Source organism: Dendropsophus ebraccatus, chromosome 4, assembly GCF_027789765.1.
Source record: "Dendropsophus ebraccatus isolate aDenEbr1 chromosome 4, aDenEbr1.pat, whole genome shotgun sequence".
NCBI classification, from domain to species: domain Eukaryota; kingdom Metazoa; phylum Chordata; class Amphibia; order Anura; family Hylidae; genus Dendropsophus; species Dendropsophus ebraccatus.
This window is the reverse complement of record NC_091457.1, coordinates 21478565-21491442: the sequence shown is the minus strand read 5'-3', so window position 1 is coordinate 21491442 and position 12878 is coordinate 21478565. Positions and strand designations below refer to the sequence as shown.

At 42.4% G+C, this 12878-nt stretch overlaps 1 protein-coding gene across 3 annotated transcripts in view; it reads right to left on the bottom strand.

Moving 5' to 3' along the window:
• Positions 1 to 12878, bottom strand: part of SPTBN2 (spectrin beta, non-erythrocytic 2) — a 158252-nt gene that overhangs the window by 109084 nt on the left and 36290 nt on the right. For 2 of the 3 annotated variants that reach the window (XM_069965241.1, XM_069965238.1), the window contains exon 1: positions 12674 to 12864. The exons of the other annotated variant lie outside the window; for it this stretch is intronic. The gene's annotated coding sequence lies outside the window, so the exon portion shown is untranslated. Of the gene's footprint in view, positions 1 to 12673; positions 12865 to 12878 lie in introns of those variants that run through there. 3 annotated transcript variants of the gene reach the window in all.

The following is a 12878-nucleotide window of genomic DNA, read 5'->3' as shown; positions in this document are numbered from 1 at the left end:
AAAAAAGGTTTTCTATGGGGGATTTGCTGCTGCTCTGGACAGTTCCTGACATGGACAGAGGTGGCAGCAGAGAGCACTGTGTCAAACTGTAAAGAAAACATTTCCTGCAGGACATACAGCAGCTGATAAGTACTGGAATACTTGAGATTACAAATTACAAATCTATGTAACTTTGATCTGAATGAAAACAATTTTCACAGGATAACCCCCTTAGATAGAAACTTACTTGTGCTGAGCAATGCCACAGATAAAGCAGACAGAGACCGAATGCAGCAAGTGAAAGTAGACGTTCTGCAATAGATTTGAATGGGGAACTGAGGGAAAGCAAAGCAACCTGATGTTGGAGTACCCCCTTAATGATATGGAATATAAGGCTATCCAGCAGATTCTATAATAGAAGATAAATAATCCAGGCCAGAGACAGGTTCCTGTTGCACCTCTTTGTGTCCTTGTGTTTATGTGAGTGAGTTGGAGCTGGAATAAAGCCCAGAATCCGGCTAGTGGGAAATGACCCTGTCCTTCTGCTGTTTCTCCACTCTGTTAATATATAAATTAGCTCTGACAGTCTCTGCTATCTGCTGAGTAAAGTTTCTCAAACTCCTTACACCAGAATTTCTGATAAAGTCTAAACTATCCAGCAGACAGAGTCAGGACAGACGTGTTCTTCTAACCATCAAGATGAAAACCCAACATTTCTTCGTTTCAAGGGGATTTTTTTTTTTTTTATTAAATCAACTGGTGCCAGAAAGTGATACAAATTGGTAAATTACTTCTATTAGAAAATCTCAAGTCTTCCTGTACTTATCAGCTGCTGTATGTCCTGCAGGAAGTGGTGTATTCTTTCCAGTCTGACACGGTGCTCTCTGCTGCCACCTCTGTCCATGTCAGGAACTGTCCAAAGCAGGAGAAGTTTTCTATAGGGATTTGCTGCTGCTTTGGACAGTTCCTGACATGGACAGAGGTGGCAGCAGAGAGCACTGTGTCAGACTGGAAAGAATACACCACTTCCTGCAGGACATACAGCAGCTGATAAGTACTGGAAGACTTGAAAATTTTAAATAGAAGTAATGTACAAATTTATATAAGTTAATAAAATAAATAAATTAATTATAATAATAATAATAATACACTCCTAAGATTGAAAATGCAACACCAAGAAGGAAAATCCACGAAATTATAGAAATCACAAGATCGACGGAAATGTTAATGATTAAATAGTGGGGAAAAAAATATTCAAAACAATATTCGAAACTCTAGGCGCAGTTTTTAAACAGCATTTACAGCTATGATTTACAGCAAGCCCCATGGACATAGGTAACAATAGACTGGAGCTAACCAATTAACATGAATTGTGAAAGATTCCTGGGCATGCTCTGTGACCTCTTTTGTCACCTCTACTGGTATCACCTATTACGATAACACTGTACAGATCACTTTTCAGCAGTCTCCTCCTTATCATCACAGACGGGGCAGGAAGTCAGCTCAGTTTCAGGCCCAGTGGTAAGATTTAATGTAGACAGTAAAATGGAAAGTTGATTTAGCATTGCTTTAACATTTTCTGATGACCCTTTAAGAGATCATGCCAGGAAATACCATTTATAGGGGGGTGATGTTATCTGCGACCCATTGCTGGAAAACAGGGGATTATGGCGCTGCCAAGCACTAAGCCCCTTCAGCTGTGTCCCTTCCACTATGTTGACGGCAGCTAAATTGAAATCAATGGGAAAGTAATCCATGAGTATTTAGGAACTAAAGCAGAACTATTTACTCTCATGTCAGTTTCGGGATGGTCCTGCGCCCTCATTGTGTACTGTGCAGCACTGTGTAATGATCTTTGGGTCCCTCCATTATCTACATGGACGCGCTTTTTTCTTTTGTAGTTTGGACAACAGCTGCGGTTGTTTTATTTTTTGCCTGAATATTATCAATGTTCCTTCCTTACCCTGTGCTGTCCATAGCGGCTGTCTCGCTGGGACTTTGTGTGCTGATATCATATTTAGGCCAAGCCAGTAATAGAAGGATGTAGCATCTCCGGTATATTTTTAACTAAATTAATGGAATTTTGTGCCTTTTAGTATCTAACAAAACCTGTTCCACTGACTTAGGGTAAGAACACATGGAATAGGAGCAGGCTAATGCAGAATCTGAAATCAGCATACAGAAATCTCCACATAAGGACTTAAAGTGTTTTTTTTTCCTTTCAAATCAACTGGTGTCAAAAAGTTATATAGATTTGAAATTAACTTCTATTTAAAAATCACAACTCTTCCAGTACTTATCAGCTGCTGTATGTCCTGCAGGAAGTTGTGTATTCTTTTCGTCTGACACAGTGCTCTCTGCTGCCACCTCTGTCCATGTCAGGAACTGTCCAGAGCAGGATAGGTTTTCTGTGGGGATTTGCTCCTGCTTTGGACAGTTCCTGTTATAGACAGAGGTGGCAGCAGGGAGAACTGGAAATAGACTAGAAATAATACACCACTTCCTGCAGGACATAAAGCAGCTGGAAGACTTAAGATATTAAAATAGAAGTAAATTACAAATCTATATAGTTTTCTGACACCATTTGATCTAAAAGAATTTTTTTTTAAACTTGAGAACCCCTTTAAGATGTAAAAACCCTGTGTACTGAATGGGGATAAACATGCTGCAGTATTATTATACTAACAGCTTTAAATGGAATATTCCAGGGAATAACAAAAATACAATTTGCAAAGTTATAAAGTCATGTTTTCTTTCCAAAACTCTAGTGTCACAGAGGCCTAGCTGAGCTGCAGCATGCACCCTCCCTGCTTTGTATAATGCTGGAAGCCAAACCCTGTACACCGATCACCCAGGGCAGGGAGGTGTGGGGGAGGGAGGAGGCATGCATGCTGCAGCACAACCTCTCTGACACTTGAGCTTGGAAGGAAAAGATGATTTTATAACTTTGCAAACAGCCATCAGCTAAAGGGTAGGTGTCATATCTTTTATCTCCCGATCCGCTATCTGCCCCTGTCTGCCTGATATACAGCCTAATATGTTGCTGATGAAGATTCACTAGTATGACTAAAAACGCCTGGGATTTCAATGAACTGGTTGTATTATAACCACTTATGCTGCGTTTACACGAAAGAATAATTGGCCCGATCGTACGATTAACGATGTCGGAGTAACGATTTTTTTCATAACGATCAGCGTTTAGACGGTACGATATATCGTACAGAAAATTCGTTTTGCGATTGCTTAAGCCTATCTCACACATTGGTTAAATCGGCAAACGACTGTTCACACGGAACTATCTGCGAGTTTTTTTGCGAACGATCAACGACGATTTGAGAACATGTTCAAAAATCAAAATGAACGATTTCTCGCTCGTCGTTTGATCGTACGCTACGTTTACACGTACGATTATTGTTCGAATTCGATCGTTATCGCGCAAATTCGCACGATATTCGTTATGTGTAAACGCAGCATTATCCTTGCAGATCTCTCAGAATTACACCACAGCCATTCTCCTGGATTTCTACATTGTTACATCAGAATGGCGGATAGCTCAGTGCTACAATGTTCCGTATGGAACATTTTGGGGGGAGATTTATCAAACGTGGTGTAAAGTGACACTGGCTCAGTTGCCCCTAGCAACCAATCAGATTCCACCTTTCATTCCTCACAGCCTCTGTGGAAAATGAAAGGTGGAATCTGATTGGTTGCTAGGGGTTTCACTTTACACCCTGTTTGATAGATCTCCCCCTTTATTTTTTACCTATTTCCTATATCTCCATATGATATACTGTGGAATATCGTGCATTGTTCTTCCTCCCTCGGATAATAAGAGCTTAGGTCGGTGCTTGTAACCAGACATTCAAATATTTGTCGTGTCTTTAATCCACTTAGTAGATATTTTCTTAACAGCTTCCTCATGTTTATACTATAAATCCCGCTCGTTGCTGCGATTACCACTCAAGTGAAGACCCTCATTTAAACAAACCTGTCACTATCTATCCTGCCAGGGGGTTTTAGACTAGAATCACGCACGTTTTTCCACCTCCATATAAGGTGTCCTACTTTATCGGGTTACATATAAAACCTGACGCCTAGACCCATCTGGCCTTTGTCTCCTAAGGGGTTATAATATACGTATCCGACAAGGACAGAAAACTCTCAGGATACTTTGCATTCTAGTATTCCGAACAGTCACATAGCTTCATGGAGCTAGTGCAGAGCCACATGTTTTATCTTCGCTATTTATTCGCTATTGCGTTCGTATCTATTGCGAACGACCGAACGACGTCTTATTCAATGCGAACGATTTGCGAACGAGCAACGATAAAAATAGGTCCAGGTCTTATAAAGCGATCAACGATTTCTCGTTCGGTCGTTAATCGTCAACTGCATTTCAACCGAACGATTATCGTTTAGATTCGAACGATTTAACAATAATCTGAACGATAATCGTCCGGTGGAATAGGGCCCTAAGGGTACTATTAGACGAGCCGATGGGGGCCCGATAATAAATGTAAACGAGCGCCAATCTGCCAGATCGGCGCGTTTACTGGGCCTATTACACGGCCCGATAATCGTTTAACAAGGGCTGCAGTGACATCGTAACCGATGTCCTTGCAGCCCTTATTTAAACGTTATACTTTACCAGTCCAGGTTGCAGGGCTCCTCTTCCTCTGTGCTTCTTCCCGGGTCCGCGCGCTCCAGCTGTCTCAGCTGACAGGCCACTCAGCCAATCACTGGCCGCGGCGGTCCTGGACAGTGATTGGCTGAGCGGCCTGTCAGCTGAGACAGGTCGCTCTGAAGCTGGAGCGTGCGGGACCCTGGGAGAAGTACAGAGGAAGAGGAGCCCTGCAGCCTGGATAGGTAATATATATCGTCAGTCGCCGGCCGCACTCCGCTATTACACGTAGCGGTGCACGGTCGGTGCCCGACAATTATAGGTCAGAACCTATATCAACGATCAGCTGATGACAACGATCATCGGCTGATCGTTGTCTTTATTACACAGAAAGATAATTGGCCGAGTCGGGCCGATTCGTCCGATTATCGTTCCGTGTAATAGTACCCTAAGGGTCCTATTACACGGCCCGATGAAGGCCTGATCAATACTGTAAACGAGTGCTGATCTGCTAGATTGGTGCTCGTTAACTGGGCCCATATTTGTTTAGCAAAGGCTGAACAGACATCATTAGTGATGTCCGTGCAGCCCTTGCCCAAACAGTTAATACTTTACCTATCCACACTCACAGTCTTCTCCTGTGCTCTGTATGCATCCTGGAACCATGGCACAGGCTCTGGCCGCACTCTCCGTCGTCGGCTATGGTGAATTGGGATGTGGGCTCACACGGATGTGCCCGCATCCCAATTCAGAAGAAATGAAGATCATCCAGCCAATACTGCACTACCACACAGAACGGCCAGTGTCATACATAGTGTGAACCTGGCCTATGGCTGCATTCAACTCTTCATCCACTGGTCATCAAATGCCGAGACCTCTGGACTCTACCATGCCCAAGTCTTGAACATTTGGCCACTATCCCCTATTACCTTGATGATATCTTTGCACACTCTTGGCATTCTCTCCGCTTCATGAGGTCGTCACTTGGAATGGATTTCAATTAAGAGATATGCCTTGTCGAGAATTAATATCTTGCCTTCATAATGTGTTGTGCAGAGTTAGGACTGGTTCACAGTTCCTTATAGTGTGTGCCCCTATCCAAGTACTGTTCTAATCCACATTATGGCAAGAACCACTCAACTAAGTATACAGAAACAACAGTCAATCATTACTTTCTGACATGAAGGTCATTCAGCCTGTACAATGACAAGGTATCCTTAAGTGCAATCATGAAAACCATCAAATACTGGTTCTTCTGAGGATCGGCCCAGGAAAAGAAGACCAAGCGTTCCCTCTGCTGCAGGGGATATGTTCATTAGAGTCACCAGCCTTAGAAACCACACATTACCACCTGCTCAGATTAGAGCCATATAAATGATCCTTAGAGATCAAGTACCAGACACATCTCACCATCAGCTGTTCTAAGGAGTCTCAGAGCGTCATGGTCAAATTACTGCAAAAAAGCCACGACTGAGGAATAGGAAGAAGAAGAGGATTGTTTGGGCTAAGAAACACAAGGAATGTACATTAGACCGGTGAAAACTGGTCTTTGGTCTGATCGGTAAAAACATGAGACCTTTGGCTCTGTGCCATGGATGAGATGCAGAAAATGTGAGAGGATGGTTTCTACAAGGGTAGTTCCCGCCATGAAGCATGGAAGAGGAAATGCGATGTGGGCTTTGCGATGAGATGCTTTGAGATTAGTTTGTATAGTAAAGGCCTGTGGGAACTCCTCTAAGACCATTCCAGGTGACTTCCCCATGAAGATGATTGAGAGAATGCCAAGAGTGTGCAAAGCTGTCATCAAAAGGAGGCTACTAGGAAGAATGTGGGGGAATGAATAGGTGTGCTAAAGCTTTGGCTGTCCAGACGTGATGGGAATTATAGACATATAAACTATACATGAAATCTTTGCTGATATTAACTTAAGCAACAACCCAGGTGCGGGTGATGTACAGTATTACACATTGTTCTTAGGTGGCAGATGTGACATCATATTAAGCAATGTATCGTAACCCGAAATATTGCGCTGGTACAAGGTAAGACTTTGTCACTTCATTCATTGTGAAATATGATAATTATATATTAGGAGTGATTATCAGGGCTTGTCCCATATATACGTACTGCATCTGTTTAGCTGCAACGGGTGTGATATGCCTATGCTGTGACAAAAGGCTCCAAGTCGAGCAGAAAATATGCATAAAGCATTTTGCATGAGCGCAGGGTGAACAGATTTTCTTTGTGAAATCTTAGCGGTAATTTATGCCACACCATATGCCTGCCTTAGATCCATATTCTAACTAACCTTAAAGGGGTTTTCTTACTGTTATATTGATGAGACATGAATTACACAGTGAACGGGGCAGGAAGCAGTCGGCTCCATTTTCTATGTAGTGGTGGTGAGGTGTAACTGCAGCTCGGCTGAGCTGAAGTAACCAAATCCAGCCACTACACAGTGAATGGAGCCAACAGCTTCCTGTCCTGTTCACTGTGTAATGTAAGCGCCAAACAGCTGTGGATACCTCATTAGTATGTTTTTCCTGGAGAACCCCCTTAAAGTGTCCCTGTCACATTTCATATGTTGTAGAGATATATCAAATATTTGGTCAGTGAGGGTCTGGGTGTTACAGAATCTATCATACTGTAAACAAAAAGGCGACATAATACCGTCACATTATGCTCCAGACATGGAATGGCAGGGAATCGGAGCTGCTCTAAAGTTGATCCTTCGTCGAGCTCTGATGTGTCACTGACTCAGTCAATGAAGACCCAGCCAGCTCTATGAACTTGTCACATTCGTTAATCCAATTAGGCAAATCCTTAGACAGACAGAGGTTGGCGGGTCACATATAGCTGAGGAGACCCATCTGCCTTGCCGCATTACTAAAGTGGCCATACACCTTAGATAGCTGTCAACCTAATGCTCACTCAGTGACTGCTATTCCATTTACTCCCCCCTCTCTCTATACGCATGCATACTAAGCTCAGCCAAGCATGTGTATGTTCTCAAAAGAAGAAGGCGAATAAGATGAGGCCAGACTGCTTTAGAGGTGACTTATCTCCCATGTATCATATGCCCTTCAAAGTTTACCAGACACAGTTCATACTTAGTAGACTGTACTTAGTATTAGGCCCCGTTCACACTACAAAATCGGCGCTGAGATTCTTGGCGGAACTCTTCCGCATGGACTCGGCGCCGACTCCTGCCTTCTATCAGTTACAACGGGAGAGCACGCACGTGACTCGGCTCTCCGGGCCTCTACGCTCAAAGAATGACAAGTCAATTCTTTGAGCAGAGAGGTGCGGAGAGTGAAGGTGCGCGCGTACGGCGTTGTCCTGTGTCAATCAGTGATTGGCTGAGCGGGCTGGAGGCGGCTGGAGACACTAGCCGATTCTAGGTTTTCTGCTGCCTGAAGCGAAACCTGAAATGGTGCCTACACCCCCCACCCCCAGTGCCCACACTGTTCCATCACCCCCCTAAGCCTATTGACAATCCTAAGTAAGGATTGTGTGTTAAAAACCTGAAGCTTAAAATAATAAGTGCATACACAATCCAGCCTAATAAATTGGCCTGTTCAGGCACTACCTTCCACCCTTGGCGAGGACAAGACAGAAAAAAACTGAAAGTTTCCAATTCCACCAGTGTGTAATCAATTCTTCCATCTTTATTGCTTCTCCAAGAATAAAAGCACCTGACATATACACGAGTCACTGCATTGTGACTACTCCTGGTGATCTTATTCATGGTCATACTACCATTACACCTTGTGCTCCATATAAAGGTAGTGATCACTTGTAGTGTATTGATGTGTGAAGCGTATAACAACACCTGCAGAGTGTTTGCAGTCCTGACTTCCTTTCATTCTACATCTGTTTCCAGCTATCATCTGCAGCTCATAGGGTCAATAAAGTCAGTGGGGTGTGGCAGACAATATAGTTTATGGCCACTTCATAAAACATGCCGCTCTTCAGAGACTCTACAAAGCTACCGCCTGAGCAATGAACTCATTTTGCCTTATGGCAGAAACAGCCCTGGGCAGAAGGATATAGTGAGGTCAGGCAGCAAACACTGGGGGCAAACAAAGCTACAGACTGGCAGAGGGTGGTTTCTACTGACTGTGAAGACCATCATGGACCTTTGAGCATGCTCGAGTCCGATTGTTCGCCATTAACCCTTTGGTCCCATAACACAGGCCTCTGCACAGCCAGCCATCCCCATACACTAATCACAGGCACAAACCCCAAAACAGATATGTATGTCTGTCAGATTGGTAACCTCTCCTTCTGGCTTGGTTTATTAACAGTCATGTTCTGAGGCTTCTTAAAAGAAAAAATACTTAAAAAAAAATGCTGCAAAATAGCTGCTTTGCATATCCTTCTTCCCAAGATTCTCAGTGGAGCATGAATGGACAGTCTCCACAAACCTTTATGATGCTCCCCCCCCCCCCCAAGGAGAAACATTATCCTATCAGTCCCACAGACACTGAGGATTTCCCATTTGAATTTCATAAAAATGTTATAGATTATTGGACCTGCATTGTTTTTCTCTTTTATTGATCGGTTACCATATTTTCATTTGATGGTTGTGTTCTAGCAATATACAGTGAAACCTCTTTAAGATTTCCTGTCAGCAATCTTTATTTCACTATACTTCATGCATAGTCTCCAAAGTTTACTTTATATGGAAGTTTGTTATACACATATGTACAGTATTAAAGCCATGTGTACAGGGAAAAATAAAGTCCTTATGCATATAAAGTATATAGCTATGGGCACTCCATATGCTGCCATATGATGACTATAAGTGTTATATACTCACCTTGCTGCACTCCACCCTCTTGCAGCACTGTGGGCATCACATCAGGAACAGGAACACCAGACCAAACAGGTTTAATGCATCCCACGTACCACAGATTTAACCCAGCAACTGTGGACCACAATTGACTGTGATTGCGTTCTATTGAGCCCTGTTCACATTTGTATTCCTCTGAATAGTAATACGTCTTATTCCCCTGCCTGGTTTTCTGACTTCTGCTCTGGTTCTTGACTTGGATTCCTACATTGCCTCCTGATTTGACTTTTGGCATGGACTTTGACTACAGTACTGATTCTCCTAACATACGTGACCGGTTCTTACCCAATCAGCTGACCATTGTCCCCCTACAGTTAGCTAGGAAGGGACTGTCACCCATTTGGAGCCATCCCCTAGAGCGGAAACCCCTAGCAACCAATTAGATTCCACCTTTCATTTTCCAAAGAGTCTTTGAGGAATAAAAAGTGGAATCTGATTGGTTGCTAGGGGCAACTGAGCCAGTTTCACTTTACACCATGTTTGAAAAATTTCCACCTTCATAACCCTATTACACTTACTGTCCACCTACTTTTGGACCACCCTGTATATATGGTGCCCTGCCCTCTTCCCCTGTTGGAGCCTCTGTGTCTTTACCCCAATAAAGTAGTCCCAACCCATGCTCCTGTCCATTGTACCGTTCCCTGCTGCTGTTCCTGCTACGCCCTGTCTACTCTGCTGCACCGCACCGGCCAATGCAAGCAAGCCAAACCAGGGGGTCGCCTGCTGCAGCAAGCCTGGCCTGCCTTGCAGTGGGCTCTGATAAAGACCAGCAGCCCCTGGTGCAGCCTAATCCATGGCGTGCCGTAGTCCAGCGGATCCATATCCTCATCCGTTACAACTTCTCCTCTTTGACTTGATAACTACATATGAAATCCTCTAATATCTGATTATGTCTATATATTACCCCCAGAATTGAAAAGTGCGGCGGAATATGTTAGCTCCATATAAATAAAATAAAATAATAATAATAATAATAATAATTATTATTATTATCATCATCATGTTCTATTGCAGGCCTCCTTATGAGCTTGTAGGCATCCAGGCGTACAGTATGGGCCTTGTCTATTGTCTATACCAAACCCTACAAATAGATCTCCATGGAAATGTCGATCGCAGCTCATAAATATCACCTTTCAATATTTAAACAAGTCGATTTTTTTTTTTAGCAGCTAATTCCTTCCACAAGTAACAGCGGGAGGCTTAGTAGCCGCTGTCAGTGACACCATCAGCTTTCATCTCATGCGGCCTTCATGCGGAACCACATACCAGTCACAAATGGATTCCACATGGAATTCCTCCCCATAGACAGCCATTTGCCATCCTCCTACACAGGCAACACAATGAAATCTACTAAACACTTTGCAAACTCTCATCTAACAAACAGAAAAAAGATAAATAAAATAAAAATCCACCGCTAATCACCCAACATGGCGACGGCCTGTTTTATTTAATTCTTAAACATAATTCTGTTAACGGGAAGAATTACTAAATCTTTGAAGGATTTACATAAAGTCAAACCACCCAGGCAGAATTAACTAAATAAGATTAAATGTCACAATATAAAGCCCTTCTGATGCTTGTGGGGTCTTAGAACAGCTGGATCTCCCCCTCCCTACAAAGACAAAGTGGATTAATATCACATAGACCTCTTATCCCCTAATGTTATAACTTGGAGGCGCTCATCACTTATCTGTACAGCTCCCTCTCCGGGGGGGGCTCATCTGCTTTTTATTTGCATTTGTGTGACATATAGGAGAGATTGTTGTGATATTGGATTGGATTTTCTTTGCTTTTACATAGGACTGCAGGTGGAGCTAACGAAGAATAGACAAAAATAGGCAAAAAATCTATCTTTTCTATATTTGGGGATACACTTGAATACATCCTATTATTCTATGTTATCAGCCACTTCAAGATGGGGAGGGGGGGTGAGTCTTGACCCCTCCAATGGGATTTCGAAGTCCAATATATATGTATAAATAGAAGATAGATATGTATGTGTGTGTATCTAATCATCCATCCATCCATCTAGACACACGCATATATAAATATATATATATATATATATATATATATATATATATATATAAAATTTATGAATATATGTGTGCGTGTGTGTGTATATATATATATATATATGTATATATATATATACACACATAGATAGATAGATGTGTGTGTGTGTGTGTGTATGGATATACTGTAAATATATACATATGTATGGATATATCTGCGTGTGTGTATATAGATATATATATATATATATACACACACACACACACACACACACATATATATATATATATATCCATACACACACACACATATATATATATATATATATATATCCATACACACACACACACACATATGCCTCCAGGGTTGTGTATTCCATGTCACATAACTTTCATTTACATCCCATCAATCATATACGCTTCCATAAGCTTTCCTACGTTTAACATTCAAAGTTTCAGCTCCACCATATCCAATTCTATAGAACGCTGTCAATAAACATCGGCATTGACCTATTGACGTCTAGAAAAGTAGAACTTCAAGAACTTGCCCAAATATCCCTATTGACATATGTACGTCATCATGGAAACCAAATCCCTGTATGACTTACAGAACATCAACATGTTGTATCCACCACGTATCCACCACGTTGTATCCTATAGGTATCCGCCTACGGTCTATAGAGGTAACACACACGATTGGAATAAATAAGCAAAATAAATCAATATAAAAATAGCCATCTAGGTTACGTGATGAAAACACCAATATAACAATGACTAAACCTAAGCTTCCGGGATTACAACCTGAGGCGTTGCAGCCGTCAATGGTCATTTCATAACAAAAGATGCATCACCATCCATGGGTCCGGAGAACGTCAATGATCGCCTGTATGACCGGGAACCCTGCTATGGGGAGAAGGAGGATACAATATGCCTAATGTCTAATCCTTAATAAGCCCTATTGTTTTTGCATCAATTATACATGAATGAACATGGACAGACAATAGGAGTTGTGCTTCGTAATGTTCTCCGCTAGTAAAATAACCTGTATCTACTACGGCTATGGCACAATGGTCGCGGGCGAAAAAGCAATGACAAGCAGCCTGAGGATTCCATGGAAGAATTGGAAAAAGGTTCAACACATGCGAGGAGCAAGGCCACTGGCTCTAATCTAGGAATGGCTGAAATAACCAGACGGATCCTACCTACCTTTTGCATGTAGAATGAAAGGCCTGTGGTTACAAAAAGAAGAGGCGGCGTGAGCACAGATGCATCCTACAGGGGCTCGGCCGCTTCATCGGCTCGTAGGAAAAGAATAGAAATAAAAGAATAGGGTATTAAATGTGCAGGCAGAGGCTGTATATGAGGCTGGTACAGAAGCAAGGGAGAGGGAGGGATTGAATGAATCAGATGT